Below are 24,339 nucleotides of genomic sequence, written 5' to 3'. Positions count from 1 at the left end.
CGCACCCAGAGCATGGACCCCCATGACCTTCTGGCAAACCACTGGCCGTCAGGTGCCATTTGGCAGACGTTGTCCCTCCCCTTTCTCCTCTGAGCATCGCTTGACTTTCAGACAGATATTGGCGATCATTCAAACACCCATCAATGTTTTCGGGGGCACAGAAATTAGAAGGTACTAGAGGGAGCTTGTATTTCTCTTTCTCCGCCCTTTTTGCCCCTTTATTTTTATTGTTGACACTATTACAGGGGTCACCATCTCCCTTGCCTTTGTCAGCCCGCTTCCCTCCAGCTGTCACCACACGGTGTCTGTATCCATGAGTCATGCACGTATGTTCTGCGGTTAATCCCGTCACCTCTCAATGCTCAGTCTTCCCAAAACCCCATGCTGCTGACGATACGACCGAGACACATTATTTTTTACATCGTTAAATAAAATGTGACCCTGTTCCCTCAAACTAAAGATGTGGGGGCCACAAAGTGTTAAAGCTTGGCTTGACACATCTGACCAGCAATTTTTTTTTTTTAATCCTTTTTCTCAATCTTTCTCTTCCTCTCTCCTTTTCCTTGATCCAAATCTCTGGACAAATTATTTACTAAGAAGAAAATAACCAAAACCACCAATGATACACTTCAATGCTCAAACTCCAAAGAGCGTGACGCCGTAACAATAATAATTCAAAGCATCAGGTCAACATGAATCTAGACAGTGTGACGCATCCATCAGTAAACCCGCTGGTGAGAAGGAAGTGCCCCCTCCTGGGAAGTAAACACTTTCATTATCCCCATTTGACAGCTGAGGACCACCAGGCCTACCGGAAGATAAGGGGAGGAGCTGGGGCTCAGACCCCAGCAGGTAATGACCACACACTTCCCCCATCCACTCGGTAGTAACATTATAATGCCTTACTCCAAAAACCCGGTAAATGAGAGCGTTTGTGGAGAAATTCCTATGTGCCCAGCCCTGTGCTCGGGGCAATATGGGAAACCCGGGCAGACACAGGCCCTGCTCCGTGAGGCTCCCAGTGTCATGGGAGAAAAGGGCATGAAGCTGAAACTACTTGGTCAGAACAGTGCATGAAGGACTGTGTGCCTGAATGACACTTCCGTCCCAATGAGTGGTGACAGTCCTTGGTCATTCAGAGCTACTCCAATAGAGCCCCTCTGATGGGCTGCCCTCCTCGGAGGATGACATCTCTAAGAGCATCTGATTTGCCCAAATTCATGTTCTTGTTTAAAGCACACAGGCCTCTCTGTTCCAAGTGTCCCTTTCAGGGACTCGGTGCAAACCCTTGACCTCCTTGGAACTTCTCCTGCGCTGTCAAGATTTAATAGCATTTTGGGTTGGGCTTCTGAAGAGCAACCGAAAGCAATTATTTTCTCTCTGCTATTGGTCAGATTTTTTAAAAACAGTTCTTTTAATTAATAATTCTCAGAAACGAGTGGCCCATTTTTCATGGCGGCGGGTCCCTGGAAGCCATACCTGTGAATGATGGTCACGTTCGTCTTCACCACTTACGCCTAAGCGAGGTCTTCAAAGCCCTCTTGGGGCTCTGCCCTGGCACTGGGACGCGAGAGACAAAATCCACAGGGCCTTCCTAACTGGCTCTTTGGCAAGAGACAACATGACTTCCCTTCCCGGGGAGGGCACGGAGGGCTACCCATGAACCTGTTACCCTCTGCTGCCTCCCTCCATCTGGTCTGGGTGACTCAGAGGAGACGGGCCCTGATCCTTTCTCCCAACTCTGTTTGATGAGCCCCACAAACAGGCAATTTGCCTTTGAAGTCTCTAGACACAGACATGATTCAGAAGCGCCCCCTCCTGAGCCTCTAAAAGGAGCACGGAAAACGCAGGAGAGAGAGGCTGCTTTCACTGGGCCCCCGCTGCTCTGAGCTGGGGACAAGCCCCCACTCCCGGCCTACTCTGCCCCCCTTCTCTCCCCAAAGGACTCACAGGGTGAATCACCAGCTCCAAAGAGCCTGTGCTCTCCTTCCTAATAAACAAAAATCAAACTGTCAAGCCCTGTTACACAGTTCCCTTACAATACCTGTTTACCTGTCTTGCTGCCATGATTCAGAAAAGACCGAAGGTGTCCTGACAATGACTAAAGTAGTTTGCATACCTCAACACAACACACCTGTCCATGTCTTTTTCAGGTGTTTTTTCTATTGCTTTTGAGAAAGAGGAAGGGGGGAAGAGAGAGAGAGAGAAAGATTGAAACATCAATTGGTTGCCTCCCTTCACACCCTGATGGGGGATCGAACCCTCAACTTAGGTATGTGGCTGACCGGGAATCGAACCTGCAACCTTTTGGTGCATAGGACGTCACTCCAACCAACTGAACTACCCAGCCAGGGCTCTTCCCTTGCGTCTTTGATGTTCCCAGAAAGATAACCTACCTCCCCAGCAAGCCCTTTCACAGAGAATCTGTGCTTCACAGGCACACTGACAACTGGGTCAGTTTAGGCACAAACATATTCACACCTAATGAGATGAACACTGTCCAGTGTTTGCCTTTTTTCCATCCCAACATGATGTGACAAGTAGACTCAGGTAACCAATTTTTGCTGTATTTATCCCGGTCCGGGGCTGTAATGCAAGGAAGACGAGCTCTGGAATTAGCTAGTCCTGCCTGCAGCGTTTCACAGTTGGAAGCAAGATACGAGCACGAACATTCGTAGTAGAAGCGTTAGCATCAGTAACGCCTACCATTTGTGGACGTTTTTATGTGCTAGGTGGAGTGCTATAAGCTATAGTTTTTATATCATTTAACTGTCTGAGTGAGGTACAGTTAGTACCTATGTTTTGCAGAAAAGGAACGGAGGCGAATAGAAGTTTAGTGAGACGCCGAGATAGGAGAGCGCAGAGCCGTGAGATGCACGGCTGAGACCGGTCCAACGAAGTAGCGACTCGCTGTCTTCTGTCTTGAAAGTGTGTGTGTGTTGGGAGGTGGGAGGGGTGAGTATCATCTGTAACCAAAACGGTAATAAAGGAAAGCTCAGATTTCTATCCCACTCCTTTTACTGCAATGTATTCTCCCCTACATTGCTGGAAGGTAGGGGGGCTGCTTCAGCTGTGCTTTGAGAGGTGATGTCTGTTTGACTCGAAACTGAGGTTCGTGGGTTGACAACTTGCCTCTGACGCGCTTTCCCAGCTTGCACAGAAATCCGGGAGGAAGACATAGAACCCAGCTGGGTGCTGTGCCCCTGTTCACTTGCCTCAAGTGGAATCGGGAAGTAGAACCAGCGGCGCATGAAGAACGGCCTCAGCCTCCCGGTCAGTGTCTTGTCCTGAGCGCAGCAGTTCCAGCGTCTGCTTCGTGGGGGGAGGGGGAGGGGGTTGCATCAGACCGTTAAAGATTCGCCAGATTGTAGTTCTGCAGTTCTATTTTGGGGCTCGGCTGGGTCAAAACGCTGCACCTTGTGACCCCGGACTTTGAACATCCTCTCTCTAGTTTACTATAAAAAGAAGATTCTTTAATGAACAACAGGGCTGGGACGAGAGTTGAAATGTCCTGTAGTTAGTTCTTAACAGCCTTCCTGGTGGTTCCTGAACTTCTGGCTGAACCAGCCCAAACTGGTGAATGAGAGGGAGGAAACCAAGGTAAAACATTGTCTTTATGGAAGGGCCTTATTCGGAATCAAGAGTTAAAGAAATCATCACCCCAAAGGTTTCTACTTGAAAGTAAACTGTGCTGCCTTGGAAGAGAAACCACTTGACAGGAAGTGAAGTAAGAACAATGTTGTCAGGAAACCTGGGGGGCCCAAAAGAGTCTCTAACAGCAAGTCACAAATTGGCTGGTTGCCAGCCAACTGTGGGCCTCAGGAATCCTTTGTTTGACTTGCATGATGCATTTTGAACTTTTGTTAGTCGACAACTTAAAAATCAGGAGGTGTCAGCCTCAAAACTGGAATTTTCATTTCTCTTCAAAAGTGAGATCTGTCAGAAAGGCCCACTGGTTTGCCCCAGTCTCCACCATTCCCTATTACCTCCTACCTGATCCAGCTCACTCATTTCAATCCCTTGCCTTACCCTCTATGCATTTGGGTTTTTAGCATGTGCTTTGGGCAATGGGCAAGTAACTCCATCCCCCATTTTCTTTACCTCCAAACTGAAAAAAAAATGTTAATGTAAAGTTCTCTTTAGCAGTCTTCAGCTGTAAAATTCTGTCAGAGAAGTACCTCTCTACGTTCAGGAAACCCCTCACTGGCAAAAGTAAAAAGAGAAGCTCCACATTAATTTTCTGTACTTTGTGGATTTTTTAAATTTCTCTAGCGTGCTATGATTTGCTTGTCTGACTTATTTTTCTCTTATTCCACCCTCTTGTTTTCCTTCCCCCTAAAAAAATCAAGTATCAAAAGTCTGTTTGCTGGATCTTGCTTGGTCCCTCACACACCTTTGCTCTTTCTTTCTGGAAATGTCCTCAGATGCCCAGAGATGCTTCCTTCCAGCAACTGACTGGCAGTTCCTTTTTGGCTCACAGAGGCTATATCCCCCAAGTAGTCCTCCAGCCTCACCCCTAAAAGCGCAGAGGTGCCTGGACTACAGATACTTCTCTGAGTGCTGCCGGGGCACCTCCGAGGCAGGTGCACACCAACCACAGGCTGATGTGGGAGCAGATGCTAAACCAGTCACCCCCTCCCCAGCCTTATCCAGCTTGCAGGCATGCTTTATTTGGTCATTTTGTATTTTTAAATGTTGTAATCCATCATTAACATTAAAAAAATAAATGAGACCTTTCACATAAGATCCCAACGTCCAGCCACGCTTTAAATCAGAAGGTGTGTCTGATGTGGACCCACCCACCCTCCAATTTGGCAAGAATTGGCCAGGCTGAGCGGGGCTGAGCTCCCACGCCTGCCCCAGGCCCAGCCTGGGTCCTCTGCCCATGCCTCCCACTCTCCGAGTTCCAGAACGCACGGGATCTGATCTGCAAGCTCCCATTTGGATCTGAAATGCCACCTCGCTTGAAGGGTACGATACAAATTCAGATTCTTATTAAATACACCCATCGTCAAAGGAAAAGTGCCTTCCAGTATTATTCCCATTTTACAGATGATAAATGAGGTTTGGAGAAATGAAGTCCATTGCCCAAGGCACGTGTCTAAGGAAGCGGGCAGCCAAGATGCATCAAACCCCAACGTCCTCTTACTGAGTCAGATTGCGATGCTGTTTCCTTCCTTCCTGCCTGCCTTCCTGCCTTCCGTCCTAGAAGAGTGTTTATAGAAATAGTGAATCAATTCAAAAGAATATTTGGATTAGGGCTGCTTTTCTAAACTTAGAACATTCGCGTATTTGTCAACATTGAGCCCACATTCCCTGCCCTCCCCCCACCTCCCTGTCCCCTGTAGAAGGGACAGGGCTGCCCCAGGCTGCGGTGACGCCCGCCGCGTCATTTTGACACCTGACTTGCCTCAGTCCCTCCTGTTACTGCTCAAACCCCCTGCCACCAGCACCTACTCCTCCATTAGGCACAGTGCGTGGGGCCCCCAAAACTATCTTAATTTTATTCTTGTAGAATCAGAAGAAAAAGTAAACGTAAGAATAATGATGGTAATGGAGAAGCCAACCTGGGTTGTATTTGTCATCAGACCAGTGCCATCATTAAATGGAATTTCTTATTATTTTTTAATTGGCGGAAGTGGCTCGTGAAGGCCACGCGTGCCTGCGGCTGGCCCAGCCACGGTTGCTCAGAGCAAGAACGTTTGCAGCCCGTCTTAGCAGAGCTGCCTTCTCAGGGTTCCTGCCAAAGCAGTAGGCTGAGCACCTTTCATATGGAGATGAAGAGCACACTAACTTTGGAACCAGAGCTGGGTTTGAAGCCAGGCTCTGTGACCCACCAGCCAGTGACCTTGGCCAAGTTACTTAACATCCTCATCTATAAAGTGGGAATAAAATCATTGTCTCCTTTAGGCTTGTTTGAGGAGGAAACAAACTCGTATATATGCAAAGCACTAAAAATGGTAAATACCATGGAAGTATTTAATAGTGTTTTTATGGTAAGTGCTAAACGTGTTCCCTTGCCAAATTCATGTGTTGAAGCCCTAATTCCAATGGGATGGCATTTGGAGATAGGGCTTTGGGGGAAAATTAGGTTTAGATGAGGTCATGAGGGTGGGGCCCTCGTAGTGGGGTTAGTGCCCTTATTCGAGGGGACTAGCATACTGGCTCTCTTGGCCACATGAGGACACAGGGACAAGGCAGCCATCTGCAAGCCAAGAAGAAGACATTCCCCAGAACCCAACCATGCTGGGTCCCCGACCCCCGACTCCCAGTTCCCAGAACTGTGAGAAATAAACATCTGTGTTGAAGCCCTCAGTCTCTGGTGTTTTGTTTCAGTAGCCCAGCTGATGGAGTTTCTTTAGCTGTTTGCCTCTGGTGGCAACTGCCTGACGCCTGACTCAGCCCTCTCTGCCTTGGCACTATTGATATTGTGGATCAGCTAAATTCTCATTGCTCTTATAGGGTCTGTCCTGTGTGATGCAGGGTGTTTAACAGTCTCCCTGGTCTCTACTCGGCAGATGCCAGTAGCCCCATCTTACATCCCAAGTTGTGACAACCAAAAATGTCTCCAGACATTGCCACATATTCCTTGGGGGGGGGGGGGGGGGCAAAATGGTCCTGTTGAGAACCACTCATGACCACATTTTACGTCCTGAAATATCTGGCCTCGGCAATTCACTCAGCTCGGTGCCCTAGCATCTTTCTGTCTTTCCCTTACCAGGAATCCGGAGAGAAGAAAGATCACCGAACACCTTAAAGTGTTTCCTTTCCCCACCTGTTGGCAACAAGCATTCTCGCCGGTACACATTCTCATCATCACTTGTGCGGAGAAGCTTCCCTGTCCTGTGTGGTGTGGTCTTCATTGTGGAAAAGCAGCACTCATTAAGGTCCCGCTCCATGCACATGAAAGGGTCAGATTTTAGGTTTCGCCCTCTGTGTTCTCACGGTTCATGCAGGGTAAGAGAAACTAAAGGGGAACCAGACAATCAGCCAGCGTCCCCCAGTCCCCTCCCACCCCCAACACAAATAGACCTCCCAGTCTCTTCTGGCTTCCCAACCACGTTCTTAGAGATAACTCCCCATCTGCCCACCGAAGACACTCACACCCCAGCTGCCCAGCATTTATGAGGACACTCGGGTCTCAGGGGTACGGGGCTGAGCTCATTCATCGCCCAGATATGTTCTTTAAAAAACAAAACCAACAACTGAAGACAGAAGAGCAGAGTGGCTTTGGTCTTGGTCCCCCAGTTGGAGCGATGAACAAGTAGATAACCCTGCTCCCTACCTGCCAGTGGCTTCTCCAACGAACGGGAACCAGGTGAGACTTACCCAGCAGGATGGTTGTGCAATCAGCTCAGGCCTTTGAAGATGGCGAGTCATCACGATAAGGGGAGCAATGACAATAACCAATACTCACGAAGCACTTACACCTGCCAGGCTCTGTTCGCTGCTTTACACACACGATGACCCTCAACCTTCACAGCAGCCCTAGGCAGGGGGTGCTGTTATTTCCACATCTGCTCTATGAGAACAGAAATGGAACTCAGAGATGTTCAGGAAGCTTCCCAAGGGCACACCGTAATTAAGTGTTGGGGTTAAGAGTTAAGAGTTTGAACCTAACGTTTGCCATCTTAACCATGCTGATATTTCCTGACTTAATGTTCATGAAGACTTGATGAAGTGAGTGCTCTTAGCAGCCCCCTTTTACAGAGGAAGAAACGGAGGCCTTTGCCTCAGGTCTCCCAGGTCAGGGCGTTTCGTACCTGCTGCCCGTACACAGTCTCACTGACCTTCGCAAACACTCTGAGAAAGATGTTATCACCTCCCCATATAAATCAGGACACGGAGTCTCACGGACACACCCTAAACTCCTTCTGGGTACACAGTGTCGCAGATTTAAATCTGGCTCTGGCTGACCGTGGAGTTTGAGCCCTTCACTGTCACAAAACCCGGTGACCTCCTGCCTTTGTCCCAATGGCCCAGATCTCAAGTGGCCGCTACTCTCTCTCTCTTCCATTCCTCTTTGTCCCCTAAATCCAAATAAATTAAGAACATGTCAGCCTGGCCCGAACTGGGACTAAACTTTAATCTCAGGCACCATGTAAGGGTCAGAGCGCCAGGACAGAGAGGCCCGGGGTCTGCCAACGACTGCCAGCCGAACTCTGTCACCCCTACGGCTCACCGCGGAGGCACCCGGCTCACACGGTGCAAACCCAACCAGAGCCCTTTCCTTACAGTCTTCTTAGGCCGGCGAACAATTCAAACCTGCTCTCACCAAATACCTAGAACACCAAAAAAGAGCCCAGTTCCTTCATCTGAAAGCACTTTTATGTGTTCGGATGAGCATTAACAGTACCAGAATCACTAAGAGACTGATCCGTTATATTTATAAATTTACTTAGAAACTTGAATAGATTTTTCCCTAAAACTTAGAAGAGTTTAGGAAGCTCCAGAGTGGATAAACACTCAGGCTCTGTGTGTGTCACTGAGGGTTTGTTCAGAGAAGCAGAGCCACGATGAACGGAATAGAAAAGGGGTTTATTACAGGATTAGACTACAGACCATCGAGGGGGCTGAGGAAGGAACCTCAGTTCTGTCACTCCTGGAGCTGGGTCCTGGAGCCGGGGCTGGGCCTGCAGTCGGCAAGACGGGCGTGAAGCGGGGAGAGAAACCCAACCTGAAACCTCCCCAGGGTGCTAGAACTTTCTTTTTCCCGTTGTCTCTGCTCTCAATGAGGTGTGGGACCTGCGGGAGCCATTGACCCTCCTCGCCGAGGATTTGCACACCTACCTGAGCCAGGATGCAAAGACCAGGGGGGCCTTGATTGGTGGGGGGCACCTGAGGAGGGGTTGCCCCAGGCCAAGGAGCTGAGCCGGCAGACCGGCAACAGCCTGCGTGAGCTGTGAAAGGGTCGGCTCTACACGACCTCAGAACCCTTAAAAATGACTGCTCTGCCTTCCCTCTCCTCAATCACAGGCCAAGGTCTCCTGCAGGTAACCCCAATCTGAACAGATTTGAGAACATGTCCTACCTGAACACCATGGACCCAGTGAAAACCCGCCACCCATCAGACGAACGCCTCTACTTGAAAATTACGGAATAATGGCAGAAGCCAATGTGTTATCCCACTCATCCATTTGCTGGCTCGTTCAGCAACTAGGGAGCATCCCGCATGAGGCACAGGGGCAGACAGGTGAACAAAACGAGGTTCTGTTCTGCTGGAGCCCACTTCCTTCAGCCGGACACCACCGCCCCTCCCGCCCCCTCAATTTCTCTGCGGAACTGTCACCGCGATGCTCTGAACGCATGGGTACTCTCAGCCTCCTGGCCACTTTGCAGTCTTCTCAGGATGAAATCCAAAGTCCTTCCCACGGCCTCGATGCCCTCCGTGATCTGGCCCCGGCCACCTCTCGTTCCCGGGTCCTCCTGCTCCCACGGGTGCCCGCACTCCAGCCTCACCCCTGCTCGGCCTCCATGCTGTTCCTCGGTGGCACTGAGCAGGTCCCGCTGCCAGGCCCGTGGCCTCACTGTCCCCTGTCAGCCAGGACCGCCCCGCCCCCCAGCCTCATCCTCATGTCACGTCACTCCCCACTCACAATGCGCCTCCTGAGCCAGGTCCTCTCTGTCCCCCTCGAGGACACCGTCTGCTCATCAGCTTCCTATCTCCCCGTGGCGCTCATTACTCCCTGACTCACTGTAGGTTTGTTTGTGTTCTTATCCTGGGTCTTCCCCACAGCAACGGACACCCCAGGAGGGCAGGGACTCCGTTTTATCTAGAGTGACTTTGTCCCTAACTCTCTGTCCCATTTTCTTCGTTTATATCCTTCCCAGCACTTACCACCACCTGAGTTAGCATATCATTGACAACACTTCCTCATGTGCTGACGACGTCTCCCCTCTAAAGGCAAGCCTGGGGTGGGGGGGCAGGAGGTGGCCAAATCCTAAGGCAGAGCTGGCCCACACTGGGCTCTCTTCTGGGCAGTCAGGAGGCGCCTCCCAAAGGGACGCTGCCTCTAAAGCAACCTTTAAGCTCAAGGAAGTCGTTGTGGCCGTAAACATTCTCCAGGGAATTGTGTCTCAAAAATTTCAAAGTCCCACCTGACCAAGCGATCAGAACTCCCATTGCCGAGAAAGGGACCAACTGCCATTGTGCGCTTCCTGAGGTGACCCACTGACATGAACACGCCACGCGTAGAGTTTTCCTGCAAGAATCTTTACCCTGACTTTAATCAGGAGCAAGCGATCAGAAAACGAACCCAAACTGAGTCATTCTAAAGGGCAGTAGGCCTGTGCCCTGCAAAGTTGTGAATGTCGGAAAAGCCCAGGGGCCGAGGCATGATTCTAGGATAAAGGGAAGCAACGAGACAGGATGATAAATGACTCTGGATCAGAGCATGAATTGCTTTAAACGGCACTGGGGAGTGGGGGTGGGGGCAATTGAGGAGACCTGAATATGAGCTGTACTAAAAATATTACTATGTGAGATTTTTGCAATTTGATAATTGCATGTGCTCAGGTGATACTTGCTGAGGTCTTTAGGAGTAAAAAGGTGTGACGTCAGTGGGTTAGCAGAAAAATAACCTATGTATATATTGTATTATTATATATAAATATTACATTGTATTAGTATATATTACAAAGAAAGAGGAAGCAGATGTGGCAAAATGTTAATAATCTGAAGAATCTGGGTGAAAGGTAAAAGGGTATTCAAGGATCCTATTCTTTCAGTGTTTTTGTTTGAGATTTTCAAAATAAAAATTTGAAGAAAATGTTCCAAGCCCCCCAGCGGATGCCTGGATAGAAGATACGCAGTGTGCTGGCAGAAGGGGACGGCCCGTTGTTAATGCACAGGTATAAAGCTTCAGTCACAGAAGACAATGAAGTTCAAAAGAACTGGAGACCACAACATTGTACTACGCACTAAACAATAATAAAAAGCCTTTTTAAGTTTCTCAGGTCCAACCAACCACACACACACCCACGGAGAAGAAATACTTTGTGTGTGCACCTGGTTTCCTCGGAATGCAGGTCCGTTGTGGGAGACCAAAAACGCTGCCGGCCTAGGTGAGTCATCGGCCCGCATGTGTGCCAATTTGTGGTTAGACGTCTCACTTTTCCCAGTGGCTGAGTGGGGACGGACAAGGTGCTGTATGCAAAGCGAGGGACTTCAGATTTGATGTGTGTGTTTTCATGTCCTTACACACACACGCGCGCGCGCGCGCACAGAGTTGCCCGCCAGGTTTGCCCTCGTTGACACTGACCTCACCCATGAACTCAGTGCCTCATCTGCCCCCATTGTCCACCGCGCCTTCCCCCGGTGAAGTCATGCTTGAACGGGAGAGTCACACACCTGCCCGGCCTCCCTGAACCTTTGCTCTGTAGGTCAGCCCCCCCCCCCCCGGCCCCCCCGAAGGCTCCCAATGGCCTCGCAAAGCCTTATCTGCGCCGTGGACGCCCTGCTAGGTGACTGGGAGCAACGCTGGTGACCCAGCCCTTTGTTCTGGCCCCTCTCCCTCAGCGGCCGCACGTGGGGAGGAGTCCACTCTCGTGACAGCTCACAGAGTTGACACAGGGCACGTGGAAGCCGTTTGAAATCATTAACTCAGCCCGGACTCCGGCTCGCACTTCCTGACCTCCCGCCGGGACCCGAGCAGGACGCGCTCCGCGAGGCTCCGCACGCCCCGGACCTCGGACAGGAGGGTCGTAGCGGGAAGAAAACTGTCTCAGAACATGCACCTCTCAGCACAAGGGGCTACAGCATAGAAACTACGAAGCAGACAAACAAGAACAACCAAAAACAAAAAAACCGAATGAAAACAAACAAGTAATAAGATACAATTTTCTACATTGTGAAACACTTCGAATATACAGAAAAGTATCGACTGTCCAGCTTTGCCAAATCTTGGTGTCCCAATATGTTTATAAGATATAATATAGATAGAGCTGAATTCCCCTGGTTTCTTTTTTTTTAAAGACCTAGTCCCGTTCTTCCTTTCCCAGAAAGAACGGCTATCCCGAACGCCTGATTTTGCCATCTTCTATTTCCAAACATGTTTTACACAGTTGCTCTCTGGGAGCACGTTCCTGGTCAATATCTGCTGTTGCCTGTGGGTTTCACGTGGCCTCTAGCGTGGTGCCATTGGCTAGCCATTCAGCATTACGCTTTGGAGAGCTTACCTTGCTGATACTTGAACTTCAGTGGAATTTTCCCCTGAACGACTTTAGTCCGGTTTCCTGCTGTTTCTCAACCAACATCACGTCCGCGTCTCCTTGCGCGCGTGTGGAGCTCCTCCGCGGGCCCCGTGGGGTCGCCAGGTCCCAGAGACGCCCAGCCTCGCCTGCAGCGCACCTCCGAGGCGGCTGCAGCGTTTGGTGCTCCCACCGGGACTATGGAAGTTCCCGCTTTAAGAGGACTGGATTCCACCGCCCGGGGAAAAAACAAGGCACGTTTCTTACAGAGCTCAGCATCCTTGATTAGCGACACTTGGCTTCTCCCTCCTCTTCTGCACTAATGACATGATAGTCACCATCTGCTGAGTACCTAAGACGCACTGACCTCAATGACTTCAATCATTAATGTAATTCTTACAGCCTGGGGGTTATGATGCCCATTTTGCAGGTGAGCCTAATTGAGGTTTAAGGGGAAAACCAGCAGAGTGAGCTGACAACGGCCTCGTCTTCCTATGTACAAAGTAAACCGACTCAGCCTGTTTAATTACTGATGGTGGGGAAGGCTTACTCTCAGAGAGACAAAGAACTTAACAATTGTTTATTAGCTGTTCTGCCAAGGGGACGGCAACATCCCCTTTTGGGGATATCATCTCAATTTACAGGAGAGAGAAAGGCTCAGAGAGAGGAAGTCCCTTTCAAGTTTCATGCAAGTTAAAGGCACAGCTTGGCTCTTGCTCCAAAATCCTACTCTTCATATCCCAGGGACACTCTAAGCCATACTATGCCCCCTTTGCAGGCCGTAGTTGGCATCATCATGAAGAGGAAGTCTAGACTGGTATCCTGCCACCGCCGCGTCCTAGCTGTGTGCCCTTGGGTAAGTTACAGAATCTCTTGAGACTCAGTTTCCTCGTCTGCAAAGAAGCACCTGGCAGAATGCTTGGCATGTAATTGACCTTCAGTGAGTGGTAGCTGTCCTCCTTCTGTGCACCTGGTGACCCTTGCCTCACTGTGTCATCCACCTGATTTTGTCGGCCATGCCCCTACCAGCTGGCGTTTCCACCCCCAGCATAGGGACACTGATATGAGAGGCTTTCCCATCACTGTCATTCTAGACCAGTTACAGGCAGGGGCACACCGCTTATGCCCTCAGTAACCACGGTGAGCTGGAAAAAAATGATTACTCAGTGACCCTGTCTGGGGGTGCACCCCACTCCCACTGGGGGCACCCCTTTTTGGAAACGAGAGCTGGCCATACTGCCCCACACCTGCAGGAGGAGAACCAACCGTTGCCGGCCAGCCAGGGGTCAGGGGAGAGCTCCGCAGATGTCGGGGGCCCATCCTGTTGCCTCAGGAACCACCTGCCTGCCGGGAAGCTCCAACAAATCTGCTCACTGGCATCTTCTTGTGCTTATGCGAGTGATGGGTGCCACAGGGCGTGACCGGTCTCATCCGGTCTCGGCCACTCAGCGCGCAGCTTGGCACAAATATGGCCACTGTCATTGCTTCTGCACCTGCGCTGGCGAGGCTTCCCCTGCCTCTGTCATTTATTGTGCTACCCCAAGGTTGGTCTTGGGGTACCCTTGTATCTTCAATGAGAAGAGAAATGGGGGTAGAGAGAAAGGGGACTCTCTTTTGAGAAGCATCCGTGAGCTTTTGTGTTAGGGTGTATGGCACATAGTTAACCCTCACACTAACTCATCGGGGGTGGGGGGTGGCTTGTTACCCCAATTTGCTCAGAGAAGCCAAGTAAAGTACCTAAGGACACAGCTAGCCAAGGGGTTCCAAGGATTTGGCCCCCGGTCCACGTGACATAAAGCCCAAGCTCTTTCACCACAAGGCACACAGCCTGTATCATCAGAAGTTGATTATGCATTGGGTTCTTACACTCTATCATGATGATGATGATGGTGGTGGTGGTGGTGGTAATGATGGTGGGAACAATACGATGTAACCCTATTAAATCATGACCTATGTGGTTTAGTCCAGAAGTCACAATTGGCCAAGAATACAAGAAACACAATCAGCCATCAGAAAATAACGTCATTATAATTCAAGATGTTTTCCGTAGATTTCTTCCACAATAGCGAGGAGATTCCCAGTCAAGGGTGGAAGACAGAGGTCAAGTTTGCTGCGGCACCGCTGCAAGTGCTACGGCGTGAAGCAGACGGGGACCAGCAGGCAGAGGATGGAGAGCTCTACCCCATGCGGACGAGAGGCAGAGGGGTTCGAGCAAGGCCTTACCTCGCCGGCCTCTCCTTCTCTGCCTCGCAGACCTCACCTACACAGGCATGCGCTTCTCTCTGCACTGCCCCCGAATCACAAAGTGGCTGCGGAAGGCCAGGAAGGACCTCAACAGCATCCCAAGCGGGTATGAAGGGGAAGAGCCTTTCTTCTATTATAGTCAGGAAAGCAAGCCCGGGCTGCTGTGGCTCAGTGGATTGAGCGTCGGCCTGCAAACCAAGTATTGCTGGTTCGATTCCCAGTCAGGGCACAGGCCTGGATTGTGGGCCAGGCCCCCAGTTGGGGATGCATGAGAGGCAACCACACAGTGATGTTTCTCTCCCTCTTTCTCCTTTCCCCACTCTCTAAAGACAGATAAATAAAATAAAATAAAGTAACCTTGTTAAAAAATTCATTCATTCATTCATTAATATTAAAAGAAAAGAAAGATAGTCAGGAAAGCAAACTTTTCCCAGAAGCACCCAGAAGCCTTCCCCATGTATCTTGTTGGCCAGACTGGGCCACGTGCACATGCCCAGACCAGACCAGAGAGCCCAGACGCCTTCCATTCGCCCCCAGGCCCACATTCTGCTCTTTAACACCCTGTGGAGAGCAGTAAGGACCCCCGCAGGGTTCCCATTGGCCAGTGGGGGTTCCCAGCAGAAGATAAGACAGTGATTGGGGTTGAGAGGGGAGACAATGGCCCAGACTTCCTCCTTGGACATGACCTCAGGCTGGCTGTGAACTTGAACCGAGATCCCTGCTCCTGTCCAGGGGCTCCCCACTACCTGGCTCTCCCCTAAATTCTGTCATGACTCCCCTGTCCCCTCTGGCCTGGGGAAGGTAACAGCTTTCTTGTTATTAGTCCGCGGTAACTTCACTGCCTCTTGGGTCTCACATTCACACCTTTAAATAAACTTTTAAATCATTGTATTTTTGACCCCGCCCTCAGCTGCTTCATGGGGTCCTGGTTTGATACGACCAATCCTTTCCTAAGAAGGAATATGATGCAGACCAATCATATTTCACCCCCGGGGACCCCGGGACGTTTCTACTCCTTCTGGGCAGACAGCAGATAGCCTGTGCCCCGCGCTGCATGGCCCGAGAAGGAAAAGGCCCTTCCGAGCAGAAGCATCCCAGTCCGAAGGCAGAGCAGCAAAGGCGGCAGCTGAGAAACATCTAGAAATCCAAGTGGAGGTCTTCCTTCACTTTCCTCTCCATCTTCCTCTCTGCTTCCATTTTCTTCACCTGCGGGCAGTTTCCTCTCCCAACTCAGCGTCACCAGGGTGATTAGAATCTGCAATCTGTATCAGTGGTTGTCAGGGGGCAGCCCCCCACCCAGCAGCCGCCAGCACCTGGGGGAACCTGGTAGAAACAGACATTCTCAGCCCCCCACCCCCACCCGGCAGACCTGAGTCGGAAACACCCCTGCGCCGCCCCGGCCCAGGAGACTCCCAGCGTGGCTTTAGGGGGGGGCTGGGACCGTCCCTGGGTGGCCACTCACACCTATTGGCCCAGCCCCACCCGCTGGCAGAATGAGATCAGAGTATACGTGTCACAGAAGGACCACTGATCTCAAGCAAGTTCTCCCAGAGCAGAGAGGAGAGAGTCCTTTCTCTCCACCCTCTGCGGTGGTTTGTTTCTGTTGGTTTTTTTCCTCCTTAACAGCGAACGTCAGGCAGAATTCGTGCTGAGAAAGTAAAATAAAAAGTGGTCATAGCAACGGGCAGAGGAGGAAGAGAAAGGAAGAAGAAGAAAGAGAAAGAAGTCGTGCAGAAGCCCCAGATCCGGTGAAAATGCAAATTCTGGCCCAGCACGTCCGGGTGTGGGACCGGGACTCGAACCTGCTGGTCCCTGGACTCGCCCCCTTCCTACCCGCTCACACTTGGCGTTAAAAGGGAGCCCTGGGCCCAGCACAGAGTTCTCCCACCCCGGGGTGTGGGAATCACCGGGAGGCTCCTGAAAACCCCCAGCGCTGCCCCACGCCCACCCCCGAGTTTCCCGGTCCGCCCTGCTAGGGTGCGGCTGAGCATTTTGCATTTCTAACGAGTCCCTCCTGTGATGCTAATGCTGCTGTCATCCTTGACTCTAACTAGCAAGACATTTCCTGTCACTTCTATAGCGTCAGGTGACCAAGATAGCCTTTATTTATTCCTGAGGCTAATGATCCCTGTTATCGATTTTTTAAAAAGCACAAGGAGAAGAAAAAGGCTATTTATTGTTTCACGAAACACCCCCTGGGGCTGGAGGAGCGCCCATCCCCGACCGTCCAAAATGTAATACAACGCCGCCACCTGCTGGTTATCCCGGGAAGTGCAGAGGGTGTCCAGAGCGCTGCGTGACGGGCTCCCTGCAAATTAATCTCGGCAGGTGCAATGCAGGCTAGACACTAACCACCGTCCTCCTCGCCTTTCTTTCTTTAGAGGATAAATATGACTTGTGCCCCGGATTCTTACCTAAATGACACCTGGCATGAAGAAATAACAGTGACAGTGACTATTTGCTACTGTTCGCAGTGAGCCAGGCATCAGCGCGTGAGCAAGTTATGGGCATGAACTCCAGGGTTCCCGGCTTCCTATCGGACACCGAGGCACAGGGAGGTGGGGACAGAAATCAAATCAGGTCGCCTGCCTCCAGAGACCCTGCTGGGGGAGCTCAAAAACGAGCTGGAGGAAAGTGCCCAATAAATACTTGCCCTCCCAGAAATGTAGGACTGACGTGAGTATTAGATACAAACATCTCCACACCTTCTGTTTTATAAAGAGAAAACGACAGAAAGCACAGAAAGGTGAAGTGACTTGCCTGTTGGTCACACAGCAGCTTGGAGACAGATCATCAGCAAGTTCACTCTGGCCCCCTAAGCCACACAGCACTTTCAGGAGCATTTACTGAGCGCAAAATGCCAGAGCTGGAGCATTGAGCTCTATTTGGGGACTATTGCTCTAGGAATAATAACTTAACTCATTAAAAATATATATAACCCAGGGACCTACCACCACGTCCGTTCTACCAGTTTGAAATTCTTTCCCAGTCACTCAAACAAGCCATGAACATTTTTGACATGTACTACCTGGATTATTATTTACTCAAGACTTTTTCTGTAATCCTTTCATTTTCTTTTTGTTTGTCCTTGTTCTAAATAATCATATCTGTCAAATCGTGTATGGCATTGCTTGCTAAATTTATTGTTTGATTTGTTCATTTGAAATACCCAGACTCCATCTGTGCAATGCCTAAACACATCTTGCTTCCCACCAGCAACACCCCACGTGTTTTGGGGGAGAAGTGACTGGGTCTTCGGTAGCCTGGGACCTGCGTTCCTCTCTTGGCCATGACATCTGCAGGTCGTGTGATGTGGGGCAGGTTCTAACCTCACTGAACCCTGGTTTTGTGATCTGAGAAGTGGGGTTAATACCATCTCCTACCTGCTACGGTCATTATTGGGATTAAATGAGATAATCCACGTTAGAATTTGACAAGATGCTGGTATCCAGTCGAGGTTAATGTTATAGTCACTGGTATGAGGCATGACACTGTCTTTTCTAAATGAAAAACTGTGAATCTCAAAGCTAGTCATCAACTTTGCACTTAACTGTTTTCTTTGAGGCTGCAGACCTTTCTTTGGAAGACCGGACTGTATTACCTGTTTAACTGGACTTACAAAGGCTTGTGTCATTATAAATAGTCAGCATATGACTCAGCAACCCGAACTCACAAAGGTATAGGCACCCCTGTGTTCGCTGCAGCATTATTCACGGCGGCCAAGATGTGAAGACGACCAGTGTCCCTGGATAGCTGACCGGATAAAGAAGATGGGATCCATATCTGCAACGGAATACTACCCAGCCATCAGGGAAGATGAAACCCTGCCATTTGCGACCACATGGATGGATCTTGAGAATATCATGCTAAGCAACATGAGTCAGATAGAAGGAGTCAAAAACCATATGATTTCACTCACACGGGGGATATAAAACCAAAAGCAACAAATGAATGAACAAGATAGACAAAAACACATAGACGCGGACAAATTCTATGTACAAGCAGAAACACAAAGCATATCGTTAAAGCGCGCACATGTGTAAAACACAGTGTTCTTTTATTGGTATTGTGCTCACCAGAGGGAAGGGGTGGGGGAAGGGAGAAAGGGTAAAGGGGCCCAAATATATGGTGATGGAAAGGGCCTTGACCTTGGGTGATGAGCACACAATGCAATACACAGATGATGTATTATAGAATTGTACCCTTGAACCCTGTACAATTTTATTAACTCATGCCACCTCGATAAATTTAATAAAATGTTTTAAAAGGCATTATAATGATTTCCCTGAAGTCCTTGCACAGCTCAATAGGAATAAGGGCATTTTCAAGTCTTGAAATCAGTAGGGGGTTGTCATTACATCGTTTCTAAAACTGTGAGTTGGGAATGTCTGCTGTTAGGAGGCTGCACACTTTTTCCATATCAGGAAACACACAAACCGTGAATTCTTAACACTGCTTCCTAAGAAGGAAGAGGGCTCTGGCTGGGGTGGGAGGTCCCCTCCCCGTGGTTCACGAAGGACAGTCTCTTGCTCCAAAAATAAACCGTTCCTATGGAGAAGCCACTTAGAATTCATACATTCTTCAGTCTATTCCGCAGAAGAAAATTCAACTTGACTGTATTCTTTGTGCGTTATATGCCATAGATATGAAATCAAGGCAGCCTTCCCGTTTGCAGGAAGACCTCATGACGCAGCGTGTTTAACTAATCGTACACAAACAGAAAAGCTGGAATGGTTAAAGCAGAGTCGGATTCAAGCGATAGAGCTCCTTCAATGCGGGTTTTGTTCTCCTCCAGGGAGGGCTGGGAGAGAGCAGAGGTCCCCGGCAAACTCGGGACGCTCACTCCATCGGTCTCCCCGATGGCTTATGCAGCAGCGTCCGTACTAGGGAGCCCGTACCGCTGCAACGGAAAGATGAGCCTTTTTTTTCCCGTGTGTGTGCACAATGTGTGTTTCTATGAACAGGGCCCTAGTGGAAAACGTCTTCACTGTACGTGACCATCAGAAAAGTTGGAAAGACTCCGTTGTCGCCTGCAGGGACTCTGAGGATGACATGAGATCATGCTACCGTGCATGTCACACGTGCGGGGCTAGTAGTTTAGGTAGGTCCACGGGTGGCCAGACAGCCCCACGGAGTGAAAGGCAGGAAGGCAAACCGAAGCACAGTGTGTCTAACTCCGTGGGCAGAGGACAGGGACAGCCGGATGGAAGTGCGGCTGTGGGACTGTTACCGTCAGAAGGTCTTTGCTCCTAAGGGACCGTGATGTCCAAAGGGACTTGAATTCTCGATGAATTCCCCAACATAAAAAAGAAAACTTCCATCACATTGGGGTTCAAGAGCTGTCATGTTGACTTTTTAAAGCGTTTGGGTAATACATAATTACTGATACATGCCAGGCCTTTGGGTCCCTTTGTATCCCAAACAACACTCTTCAACAGCTTCCCAGATCATTCCACCAGCTTTTATTGCCACTTAGAATGTTCCAGAGCATGTTGGGTCATGAGGGGACCAAGATTCCTGAGGTGTGGCCCCAAACCTCATGGAACTCACTGTCTAGTGGAAAGACGGTCATGAAAAAAAACATCTCAAATATTCACAGGACAATGAAGAAGATTCCCAGTGAGCAAAGAATAGGGACACTCTTACTCTAGACCTAGCTTCCCTCTTGGTATAAAGCAGAAATGCTTGGAAATGAGGGGCATGTCCCATCCTTGGTAATGTTATAAGACCAATGAAGAAAATTTCCCAGGACCCCTGATAGATAAGAGGGGAAGAGAATAAGAAAAGTCCTTGGATAAAAGAAAAGAGATGGCACCGATTCTAGAAACTTACCAAGGTGTTAGCAAGTGACCTCAGAGCAAAAGCTTCTGCCCATCTTGAAAAATCCCCCCAGGCAAGAACTGTAAAAGCCTGACCATTAGCTGGAATTAAGAACAAGGGGAAAACATGGGACTAACGACCATAAATTATAAAGAGAACTTCTAGATTCTTCTGTTTTTCCCCATCACTCACTGTTACCTCATCTGCAACTAATCTGGCAGCAAATGCTTTTTAAAAGTTGGCCTTTACTGAGTTTTTCCCCCCAAAGGAATTTAGCTAAATTTTCACCAAAGCAACAACTCTCTTTATCTTGACCTTTCTAGTTTACAACGTTATTTATTATTTGCTTTAATGATTATTAATGGGTACCACTGGCATACAGGGTGGGTATAAACACCACTTGAGTACCGGCAAGCATCCAGTTCAACAGGTGGGAACACAGGGGACCCCCAACCTTGGCACAATCACCCCCACATGCTGTCAGCCCCAGGGCAGCCTCAGCGTAGCCTCCAGGCTGTGTGTGGGCCAGTGAAAGAGTCACCTGTACAGAGAGGATGGAGGAAAGGCTAGTCCAGAGGTGAATAATAAGGTCTAGTTTAGTCAATCATTCTGTTACCTGGGCTTCACAATATCCTCCTGAGAAAACGGAGGTAGTTCTTGGATGGGAACACAGCCTGCTATCCTTGTTCTAGAAGATTCGCCCAAGGTTAACTGGTCCCTTCAGTTGCTAGCTCAATAGTTGATCAATAGCACAATGGGTCTTACAGGACCAGCTTCTCCAATGCCTTCCAGCCCAAGCAGCTCATTAGCTGTACCCTCCTGGGGCAGCCCCCCACCCCCATACTTCCCACCACCCTGCGCTCCGCCCACCTCCCCAAGGTCAGTCTGTGTGGACTATGTCAACACACCACGGCTGGAGCGCTCTGCCCTTGGGTTTCCTGTTGGGTTTGGCCAACAGGGGCACCAGGCAGGAAAGTAAAGGAAGGGAGGACAGCGAGGTGACCTCGGGCTGCTCATGTCCTTCTATAGAAAGTCACTGTTCATCTTACAGAGATAAGCTTTGTCCTGCTCTCCTTTCCTCTGGGTCCCCTGGGGCTGCCCTTGGGTTTTCGCTGTCCCGTCTCCACCCACATCCAGGCAATCAATCCTGTTTGTTTGTTTGTGTGGCAGTCAATCTTGCAAGCGATGCATTTTCCTGGGATTGTCCTCACTGGCAGGTGCCATCTGTCTCGTTTTGACCCCGACTGATGCACCTCTGGATGGTTCTCTGGGATTCTGGCCACTGTCTTCCGATCCCATAGTCACGAGGGGGAAACCGATGGGGAGAGACACAGTTACTAAAATTGGGCATTCTTCTTCCTAGACGTCAGGAAACCAAAGCCGCTCTTGGGAGGATGAACACGGTGGTGAGGGCGTGGGGTTGCTGGGGACACTCCCGGTCCCCCCGCTCTTGGCACAGCTGTCCTGGCTTTCAGACAAGGCAGGGTGCTCTCGTGGAAGTTTACACACAGTAACTTAGAGGAGAAAACACCCGACTCCCCGGAAACCAGCAGCAATAAATGAGTCATCACAGGTGCCATGACAGTACGGGAAAATGGGCGGCCCCGCTTTGCAAAAAGCCTTTTCTCTCTCTGTCCCCTTTTGGGAATTTTAGGTCGCCTTGGGAATGTGCTGGATCGTGACTGGTAAGTATTACTGGTTATAGATTTAATCATTGCAGACGCTGATGAAGCGCTATGTGCCGGGCACCACGTAGCCTCTCTTCTCCTCCCGCTTCATGTGAACTTCCCCAAAGCCTGACAGTAGCTACAACGGCTCTTCGTGTCCACAGCTGAGGGAGCTGAGGCAGGAGCGAGTGAAGAGACCCACGATCGGTCACGCAGCAAATGGCAAACCCAGAGTTCAAAGCCAGGGGCCGGCAGGTGCCTCTGCCGCGGGGGATGGCAACATTCAGACAAAACGCAGCCTGTGTTTCAACGCTGTCTTGGCCACTTACGAGCCTGGGTCACCTTGAGCAGGTCACCAAGACTCGGGATCCACCTTTATAGAGCAAGACTGGTATCACCTGTGGCCCAGATGAATCGGGGTCCCCTCGGGCCCCACAGAAATCCCTGTCACATGGTAGGTGCCTAAGGATACGCAGGTGGTTGGAATTGCAAGGACACAGAGATTCCCTTTGCTTTTACACATCTGATTTTTTAATTCTTTATTTTGGCCAAATTGAGGAATAACAACAACATTAAACAAAACGACCGCCATGTATTTTATGTGCCAAGAATGCTGTGCGCACTACCTCATTCCAACCCCACAATCCTAAAAGGGGGGGACGGTTATTATCCTCATGTTTGCACTGATTAAACTGAGTACCAGAGCTGTTAGGTAACTCGCCCAAGGCTGCACAGCTAGGAGGTAGCAAAACTCGCATCAGAACCCAAATCCGCCTACTTCCCGTACCTTTGCCCTTAACCCCTGCCCTACGTCCCATAGCTATTTTTATTGCATTAAACAAACCATTCCTATGCTTACTCCATGCCAGAGCTGTTCTGAACACTTCAAATATTAACTTATTTGTTCTTCATGGAAATACCATGAGGTAGATGCTATCATTATCCTCATTTCTACAGGTGGAGAAAACCAAAGCCCAGAGAAGTTGAGTGACTTGCCTAAGATCGCACAGCCTCTCCCATTCCAAATCCACTTATTCTTAACCTTGCAGATGAAACCGAGGCCAGGCACCATAGTGTGCTGGGGGCGTGACCGGTGTGAGTTGCCCACAGACTTACTGATATGCACTGTCATGCTGTAAAATCGTGTCCTTCGCAAAAGGGGGACGGAAACAGACCTTGGTTTTCAGCCCTCAGCCTCCCCGTAGACCAGCTGCGGGTGGCTGATGGCCTCAGTGGGACGGCCACAAAGACGCGAAGGGCAAGCCCTGTGCTGGCTGAGCCTCAGACGTGCACAAGAATCTCCGCCACACTGGTCTGGAGGCAAAATAATTCTGGATGAAATGCCTCCCGAAGGGCAGCCCTGGGCCAGGAGGAATGAGCTGGAGAAGAGCCCAGTCTCTTGTTTGACAGGGGACGGCAGATATGCCGCGCTGGATACTAAAGGTTAATTGCTCTGAGTAACATTGTGGCGCTTCATCCTGGTGCCAAACGAACTGAGACAATATTGACCGAGAGTCAGCCAACTTGAGAACGCAAACACGCAGGGAAATCCAAGCCCCTCAGCAGAGAGCGTCCGGGCAAGAATGTGAGCGTCCAGGAAGACCAACCGCGGGCAGGGCCGACCCACGGGCCCTGAAACCTGGGGCCTCCCACGCCGGCCCTGGGCCGCTCGGAGCTTTGCGTGGGCCCGGGCTTTGCGCGCGCGGCCCAAGGGGCTAGAAGCACTGTTCTCCACCCTGCTGGACCCCGGCTTTCCCCTGACTGGTGCCACTTTTTTATTCCACACCCGTGTAAAAGGGGTTTCTTTGGGGTAGAGGCAGATTTAACGGCGGGCGCACCGGGCGCGCGCCCTGGGCCCCGACTTCGGAAGGGCCCCGCAAGTTTACAACGTGTACTTAATTACAAGTTTACAACTTGTAACTAAAATTGCACATAGGACACCAAACTTGGTGTCATTAGAAAAAAGTGTAAAGTTGGGGTTTTGCGGGGCCCTTCCGAAGTCGGGGCCCAGGGCGCATGCCCGGTGCTCCCGGTGCGCCCGCCGTTAAATCTGCCTCTGCTTTGGGGAAGGCTTTCTCCCCACCCTGGGCTGAGACAGGGCACACCTCCTCAAGCCTTGTTTCTCCCTTTTGTTGATGCTATTTGAACACTTTTGTTTTCAGTTTATACATACGTCTTTCTCCCTGTTAGTAAGTGGCCCAGACAGAAACTATACTTTTTTTTATACTTGTATCCTTTTGTAATTTTAGCCCTGAATACAGTGCCTGGCAAGTTCATGCTTCGTAAATGTTGGGAGGAAAAAAGGATGAGTGGGTGAATGAATAAATAGATGGGTAGATGGATGGATGGTTGGATGGTTGGATGGATGGATGGATGGGTGGATGGGTGGGTAGATGGATGGATGGATGGGTGGATGGTT

Source organism: Furipterus horrens, unplaced genomic scaffold (genome assembly GCF_987537825.1).
Source record: "Furipterus horrens unplaced genomic scaffold, mFurHor1.1.pri manual_scaffold_8, whole genome shotgun sequence".
In the NCBI taxonomy this organism is placed as follows: Eukaryota; Metazoa; Chordata; class Mammalia; order Chiroptera; family Furipteridae; genus Furipterus; species Furipterus horrens.
Note: the sequence above shows the minus strand (reverse complement) of the source record.